This window comes from Strix uralensis, chromosome 3 (genome assembly GCF_047716275.1).
Source record: "Strix uralensis isolate ZFMK-TIS-50842 chromosome 3, bStrUra1, whole genome shotgun sequence".
In the NCBI taxonomy this organism is placed as follows: domain Eukaryota; kingdom Metazoa; phylum Chordata; class Aves; order Strigiformes; family Strigidae; genus Strix; species Strix uralensis.
The window spans coordinates 26,778,372-26,801,284 of NC_133974.1; the positions used below are offsets into that span (position 1 = coordinate 26,778,372).

The window sequence follows — 22,913 nt, forward strand, 5'->3', positions numbered from 1 at the left end:
CAGCATGAGACTCCCTGCCTGCCTATGGAGCTGCCGGTTTTTACTTCTCCTGGCCTCTCCAAAGTGCTCATGCTGTTATCAGTAAGAGAAAAAGAGCAAGGTCACAGCACTGGAAATGCCATTTCAGAATTACCCATTCAGGAGAACTAAGCAAACAATGCCAAATGTTTTGGCACTAAATGTTTGACATTTAACAAGGGTAGGGGCTGGCCAGTGTCGTTGTGGTTTGCAGATGTACTGAGTCTCAGCGTTGTACCTGTCCTCTTGGAGCATCTGTAAATTTGTCGGGAGTGAAGACATCGCTGTTGGCCTCTCCACCAAGTGCTGATGAAATTGCTGATGGTATGTTTGCTCAGAACTGGCTTCAGAGACCTCGTTATCAGAGTGGGATCAATGAGGCTGGAGTTCAGAGAAGGGCTAATTAAACATTGTTAGGGATTTAGACAAAAAGATTGCTAGGGCAGATTTAAAATAAGTTATACCTTGCACTTAATTTTTACCTGTGTCTCATGACTCTTGTAATCCTGCTTTTTGAGAGAAGAGACAGAATCTGAGCACTGTGGAAAGCTGAGTCCTAAGTGACCCAGCCTAGGTAGCAGCAGCAGAGGTGACAAGAGGCCTCAGCAGATATGGTTATCCTCACTAAATCAATGGTAAGCAAACGGAAGAGGTTAAATAGATACTAGTGTTTGAGAGTACAGCTAGTAGGAGAACAGCTGGAACAACTGAAAGTAGAATGAAGAGTCAGTAAGGGCTACAGCACTGGGAAGATGAAAGAGTTTGGGTTAGAAGGTCCATCAATACGGTGTTTGAAATTAGGTGGAAGTGTGTGTTGCAGGGAAACAAGTCTGAATGGTCTTCTTTTGGGGGGTTTAGCTACCAAATCTGTCTTCTTTTTAAAAAATCTATTAGAAATCCTAGCTATGCCTATTTAGTAGCAGTTCATCATACTGTACTGTAATGAATAGGTCCTTGTTTTGATTAGCAACAAATGAATCCAGTTTTTCCAGAAATAAATTAACAAATTAATTAGAATAAATAACCATCATTTGCCACTCAGTCATCTTAACGGGAATTTTCAGTTCTGCCTGGCTTTGCCTTGGCTTCCCTCCAGGCTGACTGCGGCAGCTTCATGTTCTTTATCAGCGAGATAAGTGGGATGCGATTACTGTTCGCTTTAAATCAAACAGTGGACTAAAGTATCAGGCTTGAAATTTCAGCATCTCTCTCTTCTGAACACAGCGTTTTCTTCTGTTTTGCAAGCCACAAATGCTTCATGCTATTTGTACAACTTTGTCTAACTTTTAAGTACTTGATCTTTGTAGAAGAAGCTTCCAACTGAGGTTTTCTTCACAATTTCGTACTTGGCAGGTCTCATAAGCAAGTGCCTGGATGACGCTGCTATTTTGAGACTCCAACACAAACCTGGTGTGAACACACTAACTCTCTGTTCTGAGGTATGATCATGTTACAAACTGGCGTTAACTTTTGACAGTGCTTTTTGCTCTCTGCCATTAAGGGAAAAATTCTCACAAGCTAGAGTGGAGGCTGGTTTTTGGCCCTAATTATGTTTCTAATCCAATTTCACACATTTTACATTAACAGCAGTTACTTTTCTGCATTTTCTCTTCCTCTTCTTGCATCCCTCTGCAGTGTGCAGTGCTGTGGACAAATTATTAAATAGGACTGAAGACTTGCACTGACACACCAAATTTGCAGTGTATTTTAAGAGCCAGGTTCACCCCAAATAGTATCTCACAAGAGGAAAATAAGCCACTATCCATCATATTTGAGAAGTCGTGGCAGTCCGGTGAAGATCCCACTGACTGGAAAAGGGGAAACATAACCCCCATTTTTAAAAAGGGAAAAAAGGAAGACCTGGCGAACTATAGGGCAGTCAGTCTCACCTCTGTGCCTGGCAAGATCATGGAGCAGATCCTCCTGGAAACTATGCTAGGGCACATGGAAAATAACGAGGTGATTGGTGACAGCCAACATGGCTTCACTAAGGGAAAATTGTGCCTGACAAATTTGGTGGCCTTCTATGACAGGGTTACAGCATTGGTGGATAAAGGAAGAGCATCTGACGTCATCCACCTGGACTTGTGCAAAGTATTTGACACTGTCCCACATGACATCCTTGTCTCTAAATTGGGTAGACATGGATTTGATGGGTGGACCACTCAGTAGATAAGGAATTGGCTAGATGGTCACACTCAAAGAGTTGTGGTCAATGGCTCGATGTCCATGTGGAGAGCAGTGAAGAGTGCCGTTCCTCAGGGATCAGTATTGGGACCACCACTGTTTAACATCTTTGTTGGTGACATGGACAGTGGGATTAAGTGCACCCTCAGCAAGTTTGCTGACGACACCAAGCTGCATGGTGTGGTTGATGCACTGGAGGGAAGGGATGCTATCCAGAGGGACCTTGACAGGCTTGAGAGGTGGGTTCGTGCAAACCTCATGAAGTTCAACAAGGCCAAGTGCAAGTTCCTGCACGTGGGTTGGGGCAACCCCAAGCACAAATACAGGCTGGACAGAGCATGGATTAAGAGCAGCCCTGCAGAGAAGGACTTGGGGGTGTTTGTTGACGAAAAGCTCAACATGACTTGGCAATGTGCGCTTGCAGCCCAGAAAGCCAGTTGTATCCTGGGCTTCACCAAAAGAAGTGTGATCAACAGGTCGAGGCAGGTAATCCTTCCCCTCTACTCTGCTCTTGTGAGACCCCACCTGGAGTACTGTGTCCAGCTCTGGGGCCCCCAACATAAGAAAGATGTGGACTTACTGGAGTGAGTCCAGAGGAGGGCTGTGAAGATGATCGGTGGGCTGGAGCACCTCACCTATGAGGACAAGCTAGAAGAGCTGGGGTTGTCCAGGCTGAAGAAGAGAAGGCTCCAGGGAAACCTTACAGCAGCCTTCCAGTACCTAAAGGGGGCTTACAGGAAAGATGGAGAAGGACTATTTACAAGGGCATGTAGTGATAGGACAAGGAGTAACAGCGTTAAACTGAAAGAGGGTAGATTTAGATTAGATATAAGGAAGAAGTTCTTTACTGTAAGGATGGTGAGGTACTGGAACAGGTTGCCCAGAGGATGCCCCCGTCCCGATCCAATATCAGGGCGGGTTCTTAAACGATCCCAAGAGCGAGATTAAGACACAAACGAGGTCAGATGCTGTATAACCTTGTGAACTTTATTTGCTGTAACAATTAGTAATAGCTATAGGACAGAGAGGAAAAGAAGGGGACAGTCAGAATCCCTAAGCAAGAAAAACGGTAGATATGCAGCTAATTACCACCACCACCAGGGATCCAGCGATGTTCCGTTGGCTCGGGCTCGGTGCAGGTGATGGTGACTCCAAGCTCCGCTGAGGTCCCGGCTCCAAGTAACAAGTGTCGAAGAAGGTGCACCCCGAGGGAGGAGTACACAGTCCTTTTATTGTCCCAGTCCCCTCGACCTTTCCAAAGAGTCCGCCCATTTCGTGCCAGCCTGCACGTCTTACCCAGATCATGGGGCTCATGGTCCTGTGGTCCTCCATGCGCGGATGCCCAGGCGCTCGTGCTGGTCATGCCGGCCCGCATGTCTTCCACACCCTGATTTAGCTTCGGGCGGATGTCGTGGTTTCGTCGGGGACCCTTCGTCTCCTTCAGAACGTACTCCTCCATGGCAACAGGGTGCTGAGGCCAGGAAATGGTGGTGGTGCAACAGCAGTGTTGAGACAAGCAAAGTCTAACACAGTTCCTTACACCACCCTGTGGCTCAACATTGCTGTCTTCGTGGTGGCGTGAAAGATAACGGTACAGAGAGAGAGAGAAAGACCAGAAAAACCGCAAAACACAATAACAAACAAGATTTCCAGCAAATTTTTCATCAATAACAAATACGAATATCTTTAACAAATATGTCATGCTCAAAAATAACTAACTTTATAAAACCAAAACATCTTATAAACCAATTTTAAGGCTCCGATGAATCAGCAGAAGAACATAACGACAGTTTGCATGATTGACATTTACAGGGACAAAAAATATGTATTATAAGAACAAATAAGAGAATGACTATCAAGGCTAAGGCTATAAAATGAATTAAAATTATTACTAACATATTCCCGCGATTCTTAACAAAATACCACAAAATGTCTGAGGCCCTGGCAGTCCACGTGGTCTGCTGGGGTTGGGGTCAGCATGCGCGGCGGAAAAATCCCTTTCCATGCCCCCTTATCCTAAAGCGCATGCATCATTTGGGCCTAGGAACTTCTTTTCCAAATTTAAACAAAGGTAAATAAACAACACTATCCATAACAATGTTAACAATATTCTAAACAAACATATGAAAAGGTAACAGGAACACTATCAACTAACAGTTTTTTAACCAAACAAAGTCAAACAAGATGTGTCCCAGACCGGACCGAGGAATGTGCTCTCGGTCTTTGGGGATGAGGAGGGGAAGGAGGTGGTTGTTTACATGAACAGGTACAACTACAAGACGGTTTACATGGACACTTACAGGACGAACACATACATACCACAAGAGAAAATATAGCAAGAGCTAACAAAGTAACAGCCACAAAATTCAGTATTAAAAGGGTATACATTCTGGTTGTTGTCGTGGACTGCGGAGCTGAAGGTGGTTTGACTCACCTGAGTCGGGGATCCGCCAAAATGGACACCCCCAGCCCAGGGCACATGTGCTGTTTAGACCTAGAAACATCTATAAGGCTTAAATAATTGATACAGTGACAGGCTTTGGTTGGCGAACGATACGAATTTGCTTTACACCATCAGGTGAGTCAGTAGATATAAATTGCATGTTAGAAATGACACGTTGGATTAACTGAACAAAGCAAGGAATAATACATGGTAAAAACATCAAGGTGGCAAATGCACATAATAGATAAAATAGAAGCTGCTTTACCCATGGTGCTCCAGGTAACCAAGACCATAAATCACCATTCCAACCATTCCATGTTTGAACTGGGACATGAGCTAGTTTCCTAATATCTGTGGTCAGTTGAAGGACTACTTCACCTACATCATCTATTTCCAAACAACAATTAGAAACATTTAGTTTTCCACATACTCCTCCCTCTTCAGCTAGTAGGTAGTCTAAACCCATGCAATGTTGAAGGATTGCAGTGCGCATCTGTTGAGGTTGTTGAGTTAAAAGGTCTATAGCATTGGCAGTTTTATTAGTAATAATTTCTAAGACTGCTTGTAGTCGAATTATACGGTTCAAATTCTAAATTGGTTCTCTTGCCCCTGATATCAGTTCATTGGGATTCCAAGTGGCAGGCCCATAATGCTCAATAATTCTTTCAGGGGCCCACTCATTTTCCCCCCACTTTTGAGTTCCACCTATTTCAAACTCAACAGATCGCTTGTTGCAGGCAATCCTTTTGTTTCCTAGCTTATCATATAGTCTTATTCCCAATTGAGGACCATCCACCTCTGGGAGAAGGAAAAACAGAGGTCGGATAATCCCTATATAGCAAATCCCTGACCAGTTCGCTGGTAATTGTTTGTAGGCAGTATGTCCACATATCAAATAATGGCCCTTTTTGGCTTTGGTGCCTTTGGCAAATGGTCCCTCCGCAGTCCTTGGGGTTTGAAAATAAGTTGTGTTTTTACTTCCCAAAGGGCTGAAAACCTCATTCAGGTGATTATTTATCCGGATGGTACAATACCAGGACTCAGTGTAGTTTTTCCACTCACAAGTTGATTATAAAAGTTGTTTCCTCATAATTCGGCATATTTGGTTTCATTTTTGTTTGACCAAAACCCTTTGAACCCTTTGCTGCGTCCTTGTTCATTAAGCCACAACCATATATAAATACCTCTATCTTTGTTAACCAATTTATGTGTAAGTGTCCATTGACACTTACTTTCCCCCACATTAACTCCTCCTTTCTGAGTACAATTCAAGCAAAATTTACCCTTATTAGGGAACTGAACTGGCTATGTTCCACTATCATCCCAGGTAGTATTTCCAACATCGCTGTAGTTGCTTACAATCTGTGATGGGGAAAGTGGTATAGAAATCCACGGTCAGCTTGATAATCCTAGAGGTCCTCCACAAACCCAACAGTGACTTAGATTAAAGGTTTGACTTACAGTTTTTGCTAACAAAACAAATTCATTATCCTCAAGGGGGTTATATGGTTTGGGTAAAGGTGGGGGAACTGGCTTCCCTTCAGTTTTATAGGTAAATCCCCAAAATAATATAGCAAAAATTAACATACACATCCTAACCAAATTACACTAAGGTCTGCATCTGCTTCACTCCTTCTGTGAGTGTGTCTGTGTCGCTTACTTCCTCCTGAAAATGAAACAAAAAACAAATTCGCTTCTCGGGTTAGAAAGAGGGAACAATCCATCTAGTATGAATCCTATGAGTTTTTCCACAGGCATCTTTTGCCTTCCAGGTGTATTTGTTAAGGGGTGTGTCCAACACCAGTGGCACTTTGCCCACTGTGGGAAGTTCAACCAAGACAGGTTGTCCTGGAAAATGAGATGGATTACTAGGGTGAGCAGGGCCATGTGGGGCTGGCATAATTGTTGGAGGTTTTGGACAGAATGCTGTGATCTTTGGGCATCCATTTACTCCCCAGCGACTGTTGACGCTGGTCACTGCATCCCACACTCGCTCAGCCCATCCTGGCTTATGCGGTTTGAGGAAGCGTTTTAATAGACCATTTGTTCTTTCCACAATTCCATTTGCTTGTGGGTAATACGGAGTATGAAACACCCACGAAATTCCCTCCTGGGCTGCCCACTCTTGGACCGCTTTGGCTGTGAAATGTGAGCCATTATCTGATTGGATTGACTGTGGTTTGGGGAAAATTCCAAACCATTCTTTCAGGGCTTTTACTGTGTTTTCTCCTGTTGCCTTAGCACATGCTTTAGCTTGCACTAGTCCAGATACTATCTCCACACCTACCAGTATATAGTACTTTCCTTCTGATTTTCGAAAGGGACCGATGTAATCAATCTGCCAGGCCTCCCATAGGCCTTTTCCCTCTCTTAAGTGCAGGGGGTCACCCTCTAGAGGGTGTCTGTTCAGACGGACGCGGCATTGCTCACAGGAAGATATACAAGTTTTACATTCTTCCCTGGTAACTGGCCACCCTCGGGCTTGTGCCTCACAATAGAGGTCCTTAACTCCTGAATGTTTCCGCTTTACATGTAGCCAATCCAACAGACTTTCCCAATCTTCTGCTATCTGGGTGCTTTGTAGGGGAGCCAGCTGGGCTAGTTTATCCACCTCAGCATTCCAGTGGCTTACTGGGGTATCATCCTGCTGATGAGATGCTACCCATGCTACTGCAAATTTCCCTTGTCTGGGAAGGGTAAGAATATCCTGCCATTTTTCCTTTTGCCATACAGGTATTCTATTGACCTCCCATCCATTTTGTTCCCAGAATGGAAGCCATTCAGTGCAACCTTTGAAGACAGCATAAGAGTCAGTATAGATATAGACAGAAGAAGCAGACTGAGCCTCGTGTTGGAAAACGCTCCACACAGCAACTAGTTCTCCCACTTGTGTGCTGCCTTCTCCTTCGGTAATGATCTGTTCCTTGGTGTCTGCCTGAAGTGCCACATCTTGGTATTTCCAAATTTTCCCCTCCCGCTTTGACGAGGCATCTGTAAACCAGATATTTTGCAATTGTCCAGAAAACAGAGGAGCTACTTGTATTACAGACAAAAGCTCGGGTGTTTCCCTATCTGGGTTTACTTCATCTTGTATATTTAGCACTTTCGTGGCTCCTTCAGTTACAGAAAAGATTTCACAGTAGTGCTCTATTTGTGCATACCATTTTCGCACGGAGACTCTCTGGCCCACCCCGTCAGGGGGTGGAGTTCCTGCCAAAACTGCTTTGATCACTTTAAATGGGCCTCTGAAAACTAAAGGTTGTTGCCGGATGGTGCATTCGGCTTCTCTCAGAGCTAGGCTAACTACAAATAGGCCTTTTTCCCAAGTTGTATACCTTTTTTCAGCATCTTTAAAGCTACAAGAATAAAAACCAATGGGCCTAACAGGACCCTCTGGCCCCTTTTGCCACAGATGGATGGACAGTCCAGTCTTGGCGAACCCCCATTCAATTTGAACCAGATCTGTTGGGTGAATTGGACCCAGGGCTTGGTAGGCAGTCGCTTCAAACACCAACAGCTGTAAAGCCTCATCATGGACCTGAGTCCACTCCCACTGCGCTCTCTTTCTCAATAAGTCATACAAGGGCCTAGCAATAATTGAAAAATCAGGAATGTGTTTCCTCCAAAACACAAGCAACCCTAATGCATGCTGTAAGTCTTTCTTTGACTCTGGCATCTTGATCTGATCGAGAGAGGAGAGAGTATCCGGTGGGATACACATCATACCTCCCTTCCACCAGATCCCTAAAAATTTTACCTCACTTGAAGGGGTCTGTATTTTCTCAGGTGGAATTGTCAACCCTATATTTTCTAGATGGGTAAAGATATCTTTTTGAGTTTCTTCAACTTCTTCTACCTGACTCCCTCCTATGAGTACATCATCTATGTATCGATAATCTTTACCTCTGCTTTTCTAGGAATTGTTTCTAACTCTCGTGCTAGAGCATGGTGAGCCAGCATGGGGGAGTGCTTGTATCCTTGAGGGAGTCGTGTAAAAGTATGCTGTTGTCCTTCCCAGGTGAAGGCAAAGCGATCCTGGTCCTCAGGTTGTAAAGGGACCATAAAAAACATATCTTTAACATCAGTTGTTGCCATGACAGGGTGGGATTGTTCCTGAATGGTTGCTATCAATTCAGCAATGTTTGGTACGGCAGATGTGAGTGGACCTGTATTGGGCATTGAGCCTCCTGTAATCTATTGTCAATCTCCATCTGCCGTTTGGTTTTTGGACCGGCCGTGCTGGAGAGTTGAAGGGAGAGTGAGTGGGGACCACAACCCCTTGTTTTTTCAAATCTTCCAAAACTGGTGTAATTTCCTCCCTTACTCCTAGAGGCAATGGGTAGGGTTTAACATTTGTCAGTTTGGAGGGAGGTAGGGTAGGTGCCGCTTGCAATAAACACACTTCTGTTTCCGATGTTTTGGCCAATTGCCTGATCTGGGGGACACCAAAAGACCATGAGTTCCCCAGGGCGTCTCGCCACTGTCTACCCTTCAAAACATCTATACCTAAAAGATTCATCTGGAAAGATCCTATGGTCACCATGGTGTTGACAGGGCTTTCTTCTCCTGGTAACCAAAGTATCACTGGAGTCATAGGCACTGACTGTGTTTTTCCCAGGGCATTCAAGACAATTAGATTTCTAGATGGGATCGAGATTCCACACTGTTCTGCTTCAGTCCACGTTAGTGCAGTAATTTGTGCCCCAGTATCAATCAGGAATGTTACCAGTCTTTTTCTTGGTCCTACGGCAACAGTAATTAGTAAGTCTCCTTTTGTGTTGCAGGTGAGTTGTCTGACAAACATCCATCCTCCGCCTCCCCCCTCACCTTCGGGGGGCGGAGGGTCTAGTTTCCCGCCACCTTCTTCTCTCCAGTCAGTTCCTCCCCAAGGTCTATCAAAGGTGGGACACTAGGGGTTGGTTTGGAAGTGACCCTTTGTCCTGACCAGTTCTGCACAAGTTGTTCTAATTTTTTGGTCAAGAGTCCATCCATCAAGTCACGGGGAATGCCTTTCTGAAGCCCTAGTTGCCACAGTCCCTGTCGAGTTAGGGGCCTCTCTCTCCCAGAATTCTGAAATCGGGGTGATCCCAAGCCTTGGCCCTTCCTCATGGATGATTGTCGCCCACTAATTTGCTCTGCAGCCCGTACGACCCTGGTTTTGGTTCTTTGGGATGATCCACCAACTGGGCCATATTTTCTCCCAAAATTAATCAATTCCTGGGCTACGTCTCCCCATGTCCATACTTTTCTCCCTGGCCATTGGTGGTCAGGGGTCACTATCCTCTCCAGAGTGGCCGTCATTCTTTCTGCATTGGGGGTATTTTGAATCTTCCCTTGCAACTGGATGCCAATGGGTTTCAGGGAGTCAGGAAGTCCTCATATCAGGGGAGTCATCCTCTCTGGGTCCACAGGCATCATCATTGGGGAGCCTTGGTTAGGCTTGAGCTCCCGATCATACATCATCTGCAGGCAGGCTGCCTTCTGCACACTTTCCACTAACTGATCCACCGTACCTGTTATGGCAAGGGGATCCCCCCCTCTCCAAGGGGTTCAGCCCTCCAGCCCAGTACGCAGCTCTCTGAGTCAATGACCATGGGGCTCGGCGGTCACTGGTAGTTAAAAACACACCCGGACCCCAATATCCTTCTGCTTCTTTCTCTGACAACAAGATTCCATCCCCTCCTGACAAAGACACTCTCCACACATACTCTGTCTCTGATTCTTTCGCAGTCCTTGCAAAATCTTTTCTCAGCTTTGCCAATTCGGTTGCTGTAAATGGGACTTCTTCGGTGATAACCTGAGGATGGTTATCGCTATTGTCCTTGTACACATACTCTGTTTTAACCAGCGGATACATAAGGGGGGGGCTTTCTACGGTTTCTTTTGCCTTTTGCAAATCCCCTTGGGGATAAATTTGCCGTATCCCCTTCTCCAGAAGTTTCACCTCTGCCTCCGCCAGTGTATCCGTCTTCGCCAAGAGCTGTTCCCTCAACTCATTCTTTAATAATATATTTTGATCCCTTTCCTCCTCTAGTAATTCTTTAGTTTCTCTCAATTGATTCTGCAGGGTCTGTATGACCGTCTGCAGGGAGTCTATTACAATATCAGTTTGATACGACTTCTGCTTTTTCTCTTCCACCGCAGCTGCCAGACTCGCTCCTAACACTGCACAAATTATAGCTTTTCCTTTTCCCCTCTTAACCTTAGTTTCCTTCTGCAAAACCCTTATCCTATCCACCACACTCTGTGGTTGAAACCAATGTTTTTTCACCCAATCTAGTCCCTGGACCGAGGGACGAGACTGGTGCACTTCCAAAAGATCATATAGTTTATCTATTCCTTCAGCCCCCGAGGACACATCATCACAAACATCGGCTGCCTTCAGGGCGGCCATTCTTTTTCTTTTTCCTAATTCAAAGGGGATTATCATCCTGAGAGGGTCACACCTTAATGTCAAATTTCCCCTTTTCTCTCCCAGGAGACCAGATCTGAATTTAACACAGAAAACAATCCAAAGGAGATTATCGTCCTGAGAGGGCCACACCTGGGTATGTAAGTATCCCCTGTTCAGTCTCAGGAGGTCACACCTAACCCAAACACAAATACAATATCACTGTCCACTCTTTGCCCTGTTCACTCTCAGGAGGTCACAACTTAATGTAACACAAGGGGGGTTGTTTCATTCTGAGAGGTTTGCATCCAACACAGCAAGATAGTACAGCACTCTCGTCTCAAGGGATCCTGTCCGTGATGCCAATTTAAAATGTCCCGATCCAATATCAGGGCAGGTTCTTAAATGATCCCAAGAGTGAGATTAAGACACAAAAGAGGTCAGATGCTGTATAACCTTGTGAACTTTATTTGCTGTAACAATTAGTAATAGCTATAGGACAGAGAGGAAAAGAAGGGGACAGTCAGAATCCCTAAGCAAGAAAAACGGTAGATATGCAGCTAATTACCACCACCACCAGGGATCCAGCGATGTTCCGTTGGCTCGGGCTCGGTGCAGGTGATGGTGACTCCAAGCTCCGCTGAGGTCCCGGCTCCAAGTAACAAGTGTCGAAGAAGGTGCACCCCGAGGGAGGAGTACACAGTCCTTTTATTGTCCCAGTCCCCTCGACCTTTCCAAAGAGTCCGCCCATTTCGTGCCAGCCTGCACGTCTTACCCAGATCATGGGGCTCATGGTCCTGTGGTCCTCCATGCGCGGATGCCCAGGCGCTCGCGCTGGTCATGCTGGCCCGCGTGTCTTCCACACCCCGATTTAGCTTCGGGCGGATGTCGTGGTTTCGTCGGGGACCCTTCGTCTCCTTCAGAACGTACTCCTCCATGGCAACAGGGTGCCGAGGCCAGGAAATGGTGGTGGTGCAACAGCAGTGTTGAGACAAGCAAAGTCTAACACAGTTCCTTACAGCCCCCTCCCTGGAAGTGTTCCAGGCCAGGTTGGATGGGGCTTTGAGCAACCTGAGCTAGTGGAAGGTGTCCCTGCTCATAGCAGGGGAGTTGGAACTAGATGATCGTTAAGGTCCCTTCCAACCCAAACCATTCTATGATTCTATGCAAATATTTTGTTTCTTGCCAAAGAGGTCAAATAATTAGGAAGTTTTCTCTGTCATTGGTGCTAGTATGTTTTTCTCTCTCCCCATGCTGCTCATCATCTCAGAGAGAAAATCTGATTAAACTACACCCTTGTCAATGTTGCTTACCTTAATTACGTGGGATATGTGCATTTTTATTTGGTGTCATCAATTGGCTGCTAAAGCTTTAATTGCCCCGAGCTGAGAAAATAACAAGCCCTGGGAATCTCGCCACTATATACTAGATGGTTTGCCCCTATGGCACTGCTAGACAGCTGTCACTGACAGCTGCTGGGGCTGCTAACAGGAGACACATGGAAAATTAAAAGGTGTTTCTGATGAGCAAGTATTAAAGGAGCAGGTAGTTTCAAAATGGGCATGAAGAAAGTGGTCACTTAACCCAGAGGCACAGGTACTCAGCTAACCCAGTGGGTAGTGCCCATGGGTCCTCCTCAGTCTGTCTCCTCTTTGTCAGTGTCTACAGTAGAAGTGGCAACCAGGAGCATCTCATTGACAGCCCTGTACTCAAACCATACCTCTCTCTCTGGGGCAAACCCAGTCTCTGGCAAGGCATGACCCGCCTTAGCCCGTACGGGGCTTTTGCTGATGGTTGCAGTGTGCAGGGGAGGGAGCAGGACGTAAGGATCACTCTGGCACTCCTCTGTCCCACTGGCTCTGCTGCGGCCCCAGAGAGCCCCGGGAGCCCAGCCGTGCTCTCTCTTTCCCTGCCTGCTTTTGGGTATTCCCCTCATGATTTGGGCACATCTGCAACTAAGAGCAGAAACTCTTCAAGGGGGAAAGTGTATTGTCACTTCATCCAGCAAGCAGCTTCTGCTGCTGTAGAGTGATTTTATAAGAGCTCATGGTAATCACGGTAGGGTGAATAAAGTATGAACTGCACTATTTTGCATTAGTAATTGGATGCCTGGTCCTTGCCTGTTCCTGTTACGGTGCCTTTTTGTTGACTTACCGTATGGATTATAACATCTAATCCTTCACAACAATGTTCGTTCTTCCAAAACAACATCATAAACCCATCATTGTCCACCGCAGCCTGTCACCAATTTTCTGCTTTATCTCAAAACTAGTGGGACTGGGATTTGGACCTGTCATGTTACTCAGTATAATTGAGATGGTAGGAGGTCAATGTTTCCATTAAGAATATTAGATGTTCTGGTTTGGAGGAGCAGTTAAGGGCAGCGTTTGTGATCCCTCTTTATGTGCCATGCTCCCCATCTCTTTCTCTTTAATCACAGCCAGCGTAAACTGAGATAATCCTGTTCAGAGAAAACATTGTCTCACTCTTAGAGCAAACAGTAAATCATGCTGTCTTAATGCAAAAGAAGAGACGAGGGAAAGTATTTTTGTAAATGCTCTGATTTTTCTGAAAACATGGATATGAATCTGAATGGTTGTGATTTCACGTTGGAATTTTTCAAGTATTAAATCCATTCAAATTGCCTTGTTGCTGAACTTCGTGGCACCAACTCTTACCTGATAGTCAGGATAGTTATTAAGTCATTACTGCAGTCATGCTTTTGAGGAGACTGTTTCCCTACCAGAGCACTCAGATCCTGCTATAGCTCCTTTCTTCTTTCAGTCTTAAGCGTTCAAAGATCTTTTTGTGCATTTTGAACACCTGAACATTTGTCCTGAGTTAAAACTATTGCATACGATTTTAATCGTCTGTTTTATTGTGGAATCACTGTGCAGACCAGCCTGAAACCTCCCTTCCTGGCTGCAGGATGCTAAAGCCTCAGTACACAACACTGAGCCTTCCCCTGCCTATCTTCTTCCCAGGGGATCAGTTCTCTGCAAATCCAATGTGCTGTCTCTGTTGCTTGCTCAGCCCACATCCCAAGGTGAGAGTCACCTTTTTGCCTGATATAAAGTGTTCAGATATCCTTTCCAATTTCTAAGGTTTGTTTCAGCTCTCACCTGGGAAGGCAGGACCTGCCTTTGCTCTGTGGTCTCTGCAGCCTTCTTGGATCCTCTGCTTGCACGGCCTGGGAAGGAGGAAGGCTGGGAATGTATTTTACAGGTAATTGGAAAAAAATCCAAGTTAAAGATTAAACATTCAATATAACTGGTGTTTTAGGGTTTTTAACCTTCTCACTGACCATCTTCAGGGTGCCCTCTGAAGATGTGCAGCCGAAAAGTGGACCACTCAAACCAGTGGCTGCTGTTGATGTTTCCAGCCCTGCTGCTGACCTCAGAAGGCCTGCAAGGGAACTCTAGGTGTGTTCCCTGGCTGCAAACTACCAGAGCACCCTGCCAGCTGTTGGGAATAATCTCTGGTGAGTGATATAGACACCAATCCAGGCCAGTTTTTGTGTAGGGCATATTTTAGCATAAACTTGCATCTTGGTAGATGAAAAGTAGTTTGATTTTTCTTGGGAAGGAGGAGTGGTTTGGCTTTTATTCTCCTAGGAATTCATTTTTTTCCCAGCTGTGAACAAAATTGGATATAGGTAGACACTAAGATAAATAATGGTGGATATTCATCTCTTTCTCCCTCACTCTTTGCTTGTTTTGACCACTTACACTGTAAAGTTGGGGCAGGGACTCTTTCCCACTACATGCATGCAGAGCAGACTTCAAATATTTAGGAGATGGGAGATGGGTATAGAAATGTTGTAACCCCCTGGAATCATTTTGATAATGACCCAAGGAGCTCTAAGGGAAGACTGGGTCCAGTCCTGGTAGCTCTCCAGAGAGGCCTTATGGGCTCATCATGAGGTTGCAAGCAAGCCAAGGTCTTAAAGGTGATTGAATCCATCCCCTCACCCTTAGGCACAGTGAGATTTTCCTGAGCATAGCCAAAGATACTAAACTGTTCCTGCTGTGCAAGGTTAGCAGCCAAAATGAACATCCCCAGCCACATAGATCACCATGTCCCAAGTGTATAGGTTGAGATAGCGACTGCCAACCAAGGCCTTGTTAAAGTCCACAGGAGGTTGTGGTGGGGTCCTGGGAAAGAAGAAAAGTTCATACTTCAAGCGGAGGCTGCTGTCTCTGGGGTCATGGTACTGCTGTTGTTCAAAGAAACAAGCCTGATGTGCACTTTTGAAAATAAATTATATTAAAAACAATGTCCTGGTCAGTCTCATTTATTTCTTCTTGAACCCATCACTTCCCTCAGAAGTCTTTTAACCAAAAAAATACCAATAATAACAACAATTAAAAATAACAAGTGACTACTCATAACTTCAGCATGAAAGCAATATTTTAATATACTTGGTTTTGCTTCCAAAATTTTTTTTTTTTCATGCTGCTGATGTAACATTTCTCCAAAGGCTCTTCTTTTATGAACAAATTCATTTGAGTTGACAGTCCTTTTAGTGTTATGGTTTTTCTTTAAGCCTTACACCTATTTTGATGACACCTAACATTTCTTCTGTGGCTCTGGTACAGAATTTGGTCTATAATCTTAATTCCAACTTCCTGCTTACATAATTTTTTGCATTTATAACATTTCCAAGCTGTAGTCTTCTAAAACCTATTCGTTTGTGTTCTGCAATATTTGTTTCCAGTCCTTTGACACAACTTTTCACTTTAGTACTTTTAACAGTCTCGCTAACAGTTATTAGGGTTTCTTGCATTTATTCATTTATTTGAAAAGGTGTGGGAGGATGGCATGATTACACTATTATCAGAAGCTATGTACTAGCCTCTCACATCAATATCCATCCTACTTAGCTGCAGTGAGCTGATGACGTGATGTGGGTTGTGCTGGCTGCTTCCTTGAGTAGAAGGCTAGTACATCTACACCTGTGAGCAGCCACTTTTATGAAAATATTGGAATTATGACACTGAATCCTTGGTTTTTTGTCCTTCTCTCACATAACTCCATTTTAAATGAGGCAAGTTCCTCTTTTTGAGTTCTGTTACAGTTTTGTGTCTTGCATTTAATGTTTATCTTTTCAGTGATTTCTGTGATAAAAGATTCTGTTTCTGAACTTGATCTCATTTTCTGGTTTGGCTCTATCAATGCTTAATAGCGATACCATTATTATTTGATAACTTTAAATACCAAGCTTTTATCTAATAAAATTTAGAGGAATTCTGTATTCTTGTAATTGTCTTTTTCTCATTTAAAATGAAGAGATTTAGTATGGTTGGACTGGTGGCTGTATTTATTTTATTGTTGGAGTAATTTTATGCACTGAATTTTTCTAAAATTGAAAGAGGTAGCAATGTATATCCAACCTCAGGTTTTTCTTGTGTTTTCAAACAGAAACCAGAAGTGGGTTTTTTGTGCTCTGAAAAATTGACCAAAAAACTCCAAATATGTCAAAATCGGCAGTTTATTTGAATTTTGCAGTAGTGCAAGACAAATAGCTTGTATTTAGTGTCATTATCTCCTGTAATGTGACAAAGGTGAAGACTCAGAAGTTTCTTTCTCTCCCATTTCAGGTTGTCTATTAAAATAAGTTAAAATATTAAGTATCTTAAGGTCTACTTCAGCTGGGTGATCCTAGACTTTCTGAACCTTCAGCTCATGTCAGCCTTGTGAAGTACCTTGCTTAAGGTCCCCTTGTTGTCACATATTTCATTAAAAATGGTAAGGACCGAAAACTTCTCAGCAGTCGCTGTGGCTCATTCACTGCTGTCTCCAGCCTCCGTGTGGGAACGGCTGCTGTGGGATGTCCCCAGACCCTTTCATCTCTGGGTTGACTTCACTGTGTCAGGATGAAACAGCTGGAACTCAGAAATGCCAAGTTACTGCTGTTTAATGAGTTACCACACCACTTCAACCACAGAAATAAGTCATTTATGCTCTTACTTCGTCTTGGAAATGAGAAATGAAGTATATCAGCCCATATCTTTGCAGATCAAAGCTAGCATGCTTTGCTTTTGCTGTGGACTGAGAGCTTTTAGCTACTGCTCCTGCACAGGGACTTGTTCAGCTGCACAGACCACTTAGGTGTTTGAGCCCTTACATGTATTTTAACAGGAACTAAATTAGCTTGGTGTATACCCAGGACACTTATAATTGCTAACAGCTCTCCTTGGCACCAGAAGGTCTTCTAGGCATATATGAGAGTGCCTCTATTCTCATAATTATAGTATCACTACCAACATGCTATAATTAGACAAGTTAAAAATTGTCTGAGCTCCTACTTATTGCTGAAATGTGCTAAATTCCGGATGCAGTTGTCACTGAGAAAAACCGCTTTAAAGCTTTATCTCCAGCATAGGCAGTATCCTCACACCCTCCTCACCTTTCACTTCAACAGAGCTTTTTGTGTGGACTTAACATGCATGGATGGGCTTTGTAAACATCTCTTCTTGTCTTTCTGTTATATACTAGGAGAAGCATTAGAGGCTCAATGGGCTGTATTTTTAAAAATAATTCCTTTATGCCACCTGCCAGCCTTAAGTGTCAGGGTTTTGTTATTTTACTACAGCAGTTTCTCACAGAATATGTTTATTTTCTGTGTTGGGGACTGCACAGAACATCCTCTGAAACTCGTGAAGAATAATCAGTTCACTCCTTTATTCTGTGCAAGGTGTCTGTGCTCCTCAAACCTTACCTCTTTCAGATAGCGGGTATGAGCTCTGCACGGCATGGACAAGAGGTTCTAGCTTTGAACTGCTGCCAGATTCAATAAACTGTCAGCTTCGATGTATCTTGCTTTCTTCAACCTACTTTTATGAGGAAAAAAAAAAGCATCACTGAGGCCTATTTGATTTTTGCTATAACCACTCCTCCTCATAAAATTTTGGCAGGGTAGTTGCCTTATTACATCCCTTGTATGGATCTTTGATCGTGTCGCCTTTTATAACCATCGCATTTTTGCTCCAACCCTGCAGTGAGAGCACTGACGGCAAAGGAATGGCAGCTCAGAGCTGAGACTTCTGGCCCTGTTCTCACGAGCATAGTAGCAGGGGATTCATCATCAGAAATTCCCATTCTTCACATAGTTTCTTATTTGTCTCCTAGCTCTTGGCAGGCTTTCTGCTTCCACCCACATGATATAGGCTTTTCTAATAATGGCAACAGTGTGAAGCCCATTAAGATCAGAATTGCAGACTAACTGAGCCTAACTTCTCCTTTTGATAGTGGAGAGCTGTCTTCTTCAAGGGAAAGAGGGAAAGTGGGTTTCAGTTCATAATAGCTGGCTGGTTTCTGACACTGAAGCAGTAATACATGTTGGCCCTGCGAGTGCCTGAACGCTAAGGCAGGCTGATGCGGCGTGACTCTTCTTCAGCTGTGTTTGCACTGTGCCTGCTGCAGAGAGGTCCTGCCCCATTGGTGAGGAGCTCCCATTGGCCATGACCTGGGGGCAGGATTATTAACTGCCCCTCCTGTTTACAGCAGATAGCTTTGTTACGCTTGGATCCTGCATTTTATTTCAAGATATGGTGCTTGCCTTTCCCCTGCTCTTTCCTCAACCCTAGTCTCTGTCAGACTGACTCAAAAGCTGCAGTTATCTGATTTCATCTGGAGTATTGCTCTGATGGGGAGGCATTCCCAGCGCCCAGGGTTTAAAGGATGACTCTCCCCAGGGGTGGCAGGACGAGCCACACAGACACTGAAAGGCTTTGAACTCTGCTCAGTGTATATATTAGCACCATGGACTAGTTCCTCTGTTTAATATGTACATTAACCAGTGTTTCTTACTGCACCGTTTATACATACGATATGCAGTGTGTATTTTGTCATGAATCAGCAGGGGAAGCTTACGCTCCCCAATGAATTATGTGCATAACATTATCTTTATAAAATATGCATAAATATTGAGGTACATCATCCCACACCTAATAGCACGCAAGCAGAACTGTGCTAGAAACCTGCCAGGGTAGGGTGCAGTAAAGGCGTTCATCTGTCATCCAGATCCTGGTTTAACTTAAACAGGGGGTAAGTCTTCTAGGAAAATGAATCTTGGCTATTTAAACTCAGTTTTTGCCTGATGGACTGTATGTGTACAATTTTCATTCCTGGTAAACCCCAGAATGCATCAAGCAGACAACAGGTCCCTTCCCTTTAAAACTAACAACTTACATGGACATCTTGGTAACTGAAGGACTAAGGAGGGGCTGGAATAAGCAAGGCTTATAGCTGTGGAGTAACTCCCTGCAATATCTTGGCCTATCTGATCTCTCTGCATTTCTCTTTCACTTTCCACTGAGCCTGTTTTCCCCAAGAAGGTGGGGTCTTCTTTGGAGAGCCTTGCACTTACTCCCCTCAACAGTGCCTGTGACATCTTTTTTCAGGCTCTAGTGCCATGGTCAGCTTAGCCTGGCTGCCGCCAAAGGCCTGGTCTGCTGCTTCTCCCATCACTTTCTGCAGCTGCTTGTTCCAGGTGTCCCTTGTTGACGTTCATCTGATCTCATGGTTGAACCCTGGCTGGAATCTAACCCAGCACAAACAAGGAAGATTTGCAGAAAGCTACACCAACATGAGGGAATCAAACTTGTCCCAGGCAGTTCACTGACACTGAGGATGCCTGTGCCCACACTGTCAGACTGTAGAGTGACCACCCGCGGCAGGGTGTCTACACACAGCCTCTCAGTTGAGAGTGATGCCTTCTTGTGCTAACCTCTGGATCATGCCTGGGAACTTGGGAACTCAGCTAGGAGATGACCAGAAGGCATTGCTCTTCTTATTTAAGCATGGATGCCTGAGCTCCCGTGCCTGGCCACATTTCCTGGCATGCTATACTGGGTCTGGCTGAGCTGGAATTGGTTTTCCCCTGTAGCAGCCCTCATGGTGCTGTGTTTTATGTTGGGAGCTGGTAGGGTGTTGACAGCACACTGGTGTTGTGGCTACTGCTGAGTAGTGCTTACACAGCACCAAGGCTCTTTCCAACATTTCCCCCCCACCCAGTGGGACGGGGTGGGCAAGATCTTGGGAGGGGACACAACCAGGACAGCTGACCCGAACTGACCAAAGGGATATTCCATACCATATGACGTCTGCTCAAGTATAAAGCTGGGAAAAAGGAGGAAGGGGGTGGGGTCACCCTTGGTCCTCCGAGGCAACCACTACACGTATTGGAGCCCTGCTTCCTGAGAAGGCCCGACATCGCCTGTTAATGGGAAGTAGAGAATAAATCTGTTTTCTTTTTGCTTCCGCGTGCGGACCTTGCTTTGCTTTGCTTATATTAAAACTGCTTTTGTTTTACCCACAAGGGTTGTTTTGTTTTCCTATCTTATTTTCTTTCCCCTCTTTGCCCTGTTGAGAAAAAAAGGGGAAGGGGGGGGAAGCGATAGAGCGATTTGGTGGGTACCTGACATTTAGCCAAGGTCAAACCACCACACATGCTTAATTAAATGAATAGGCATGGTCCATATGGCTGTGTGACCATCTCAGAGGAGGTGGGTGAGGATGGTGTGGTCATGAAGCTCAGGGAAGAACATAGGAAATGACCACAGCTGTCGTAAAGGAAGCTGAACTTATCACAACACCAAGGGGATGGCAGGGTGACCTCTGTTGTAGGTAGACTACTGTATACAGTTGAGTGAGTCAACTGGTTGTATAATTGACCTGCCCTAAAATGATCAGTAGAAATTATCTTTCTGAGCCAGCCAGACCAGCATGGGGAAAATGTATATATGTCTCAGCCCAACATGGAATATAAAAATCGAAGAACCAGCAAAATTAACTGTGAAGAGGACAATGGCCTTGAGCTCGCTTCAACTCACCTATTTCTTCCCAGTGGTTGGAGATGCCCAGCATTGTGACAGTGAGTGTATAGAGAATGGTAATGGGATTTGTGTTTGTATTGATTCAGCTGTGTATTGCAATTGCTATATTATGCTTGTGTTGTGATTTCCGTATATTGCTCTATCGGTCTGCTAAATCAAAGTCCTGTGTAACGTCAAATATCTTCAAATAAGTAATTCAGTATTAAAACATTAAACCCTGCTCATACAGGATATCAGAAAGTATTCAGAGAGTTCAGAGAATATTAAGCTCTGGCAGACTGCATGAGCATTGCTGTGGGTGCAAGGGAGAGGATGGGAATGAGAGCTAGGAGCAGGAGGAAGACAGGACCACCTCTTCCTGCCTGAGTGAGCGCTTGCACTGGATTAAGGGATCATGGAGCCACAGTGTCAGTTGTCACTGCAGACACAGGTGTGGGTGCTACATGCTACTACAATTTGCTCCTGATGATGGTCTCCTTTTCTAGAAGGTACCTAGGATTAGACCTCTCATTTCCACTTCTCGTTTCGAGCAGACTTTTGAAAACACTGACTTCTTTTTCTGCTTTAATTGCTTGCAATCTCTTGAAAACAGGCACTTAATACATTTTCTGATTTTATTGTTTTGTATTCTTTTTTTTTTCCCCTAGATGTTTATTTTCCTGCATTAATTTCTCTTTCTTTGGCTGAATTGCAAGGTGGAAGAAAAGCATGCCGTCAGATCTCGTACAACTAGAACTGAAAAAAGGCAGCTCTGCAATACCATGTATTGACTAGACCTCTCTCAGTTCAATTATTTTTTCTATTTGTCAGTGAAGCCTTAGCAAATTAGTGCTGTGACTGGCCCCTGCAAATTGCAGCATGTCCAGAGGTGGTGGGGTGGCTCGGGTGGCTCTGCTTCCCAGGGTCTCAGGAATGTCCCTGAGGCTTGTTAAGATGTGCAGGGTAAGAGCCCCCAAAGTCACACAGCTACGAAAAACCATCATCCATATGAAAGCTGTCCAGTTCTACGTACTTTGGGAAATTCACATACAGTTGCCAAAACGCCACAGATCCAGCTCTATGGGTAATATGATTTAAAGGAAACAATTCAGTCAAAAGTGAAATATTTTTTGAAACCTCTTTAGAAATATATACTTAGAAGAGAGGGAAATTTAACATGGTGTAGATTTGCTGGGTTTCTTTTTTAAAAAAGAGCAGGGCCAAGAGGGAAAGATCTGGTTTACATTTTCAGAGAACCAGGGCCCAGCTTCTTCTTAAATTGCCATTGATTTTAGCAACAGAAGGAATGAGCCTTACATTGATTTAGACAACTAAAAATTGGATTTCATGTGGCAAACCATTCTTGGATCACAACTAATTACATCACTTTGAGTAAAAGCTATTAAAACCCTTATATTTATCATGGTCCCCTTTTAAATGCCATTTTATCCGAAAAACATCTCTTGTGAAGGGAAACAAAAACAAATTCTGTATTCAGTTCAGTTTTATCTACTGGATTACACTTCTGCATTCTGTAAAAACTGTAAGTAGAGGAGTGAAATTACAGATACCAGAAATGATGGCTGGAGAGCAGGGTCACCCCGGTTTTGTAGGTCAGTGCTCACCTGCTGAATTGCGATGCAGGGAGTGGTGCTCCCATCGCAGTGTCCGCTCAGAGGGCGGCTGCAATGTCTCAGGTGCAGGCATTTGGCCCAGTTGGCCCAGCCCTTGCTGGGAAGCTCATGTTTTGTTTTCTGTGGCCTTAGTCAGCGCTGCCTCTTGGCGTCTTGCCTCAGGATGTGCCGTTGCGGGCCACTCCCTGAGGCATTTCAAGGCATGTTTTTTTGCCAGCGAGGCCAAAATGTTTTATTTAAATCCAGGGACAAGCTGAGTTTGGCTTGGTTCAAGCTCCCTCCTCTCCTGGGAGCACCTGGGGAGGTGCCCGGCCGGGTGCCTGGGGGACAGCTTGAGCTGCTGATAAGGTACCAGGTGGAGGTTACAGCAGATCTGTAGGGACTAATCACCTGTGTCATGCCCTCTTCACATTGCTTTAGAC

At 44.6% G+C, this 22,913-nt stretch overlaps 1 long non-coding RNA gene and 1 pseudogene across 1 annotated transcript; one reads left to right on the forward strand and one right to left on the reverse strand.

Annotated features, from left to right (window-relative positions):
* The first annotated feature begins 231 nt into the window (after window positions 1–231).
* LOC141940599 (uncharacterized) lies at window positions 232–14,212 on the forward strand. Its single transcript, XR_012628022.1, has 4 exons — window positions 232–342; window positions 1,372–1,457; window positions 11,127–11,200; window positions 14,144–14,212. It is a non-coding gene; the product is annotated as an uncharacterized LOC141940599 (long non-coding RNA).
* On the reverse strand, window positions 9,494–11,137 carry LOC141940598 (uncharacterized; annotated as a pseudogene).
* Window positions 14,213–22,913: the final 8,701 nt, after the last annotated feature.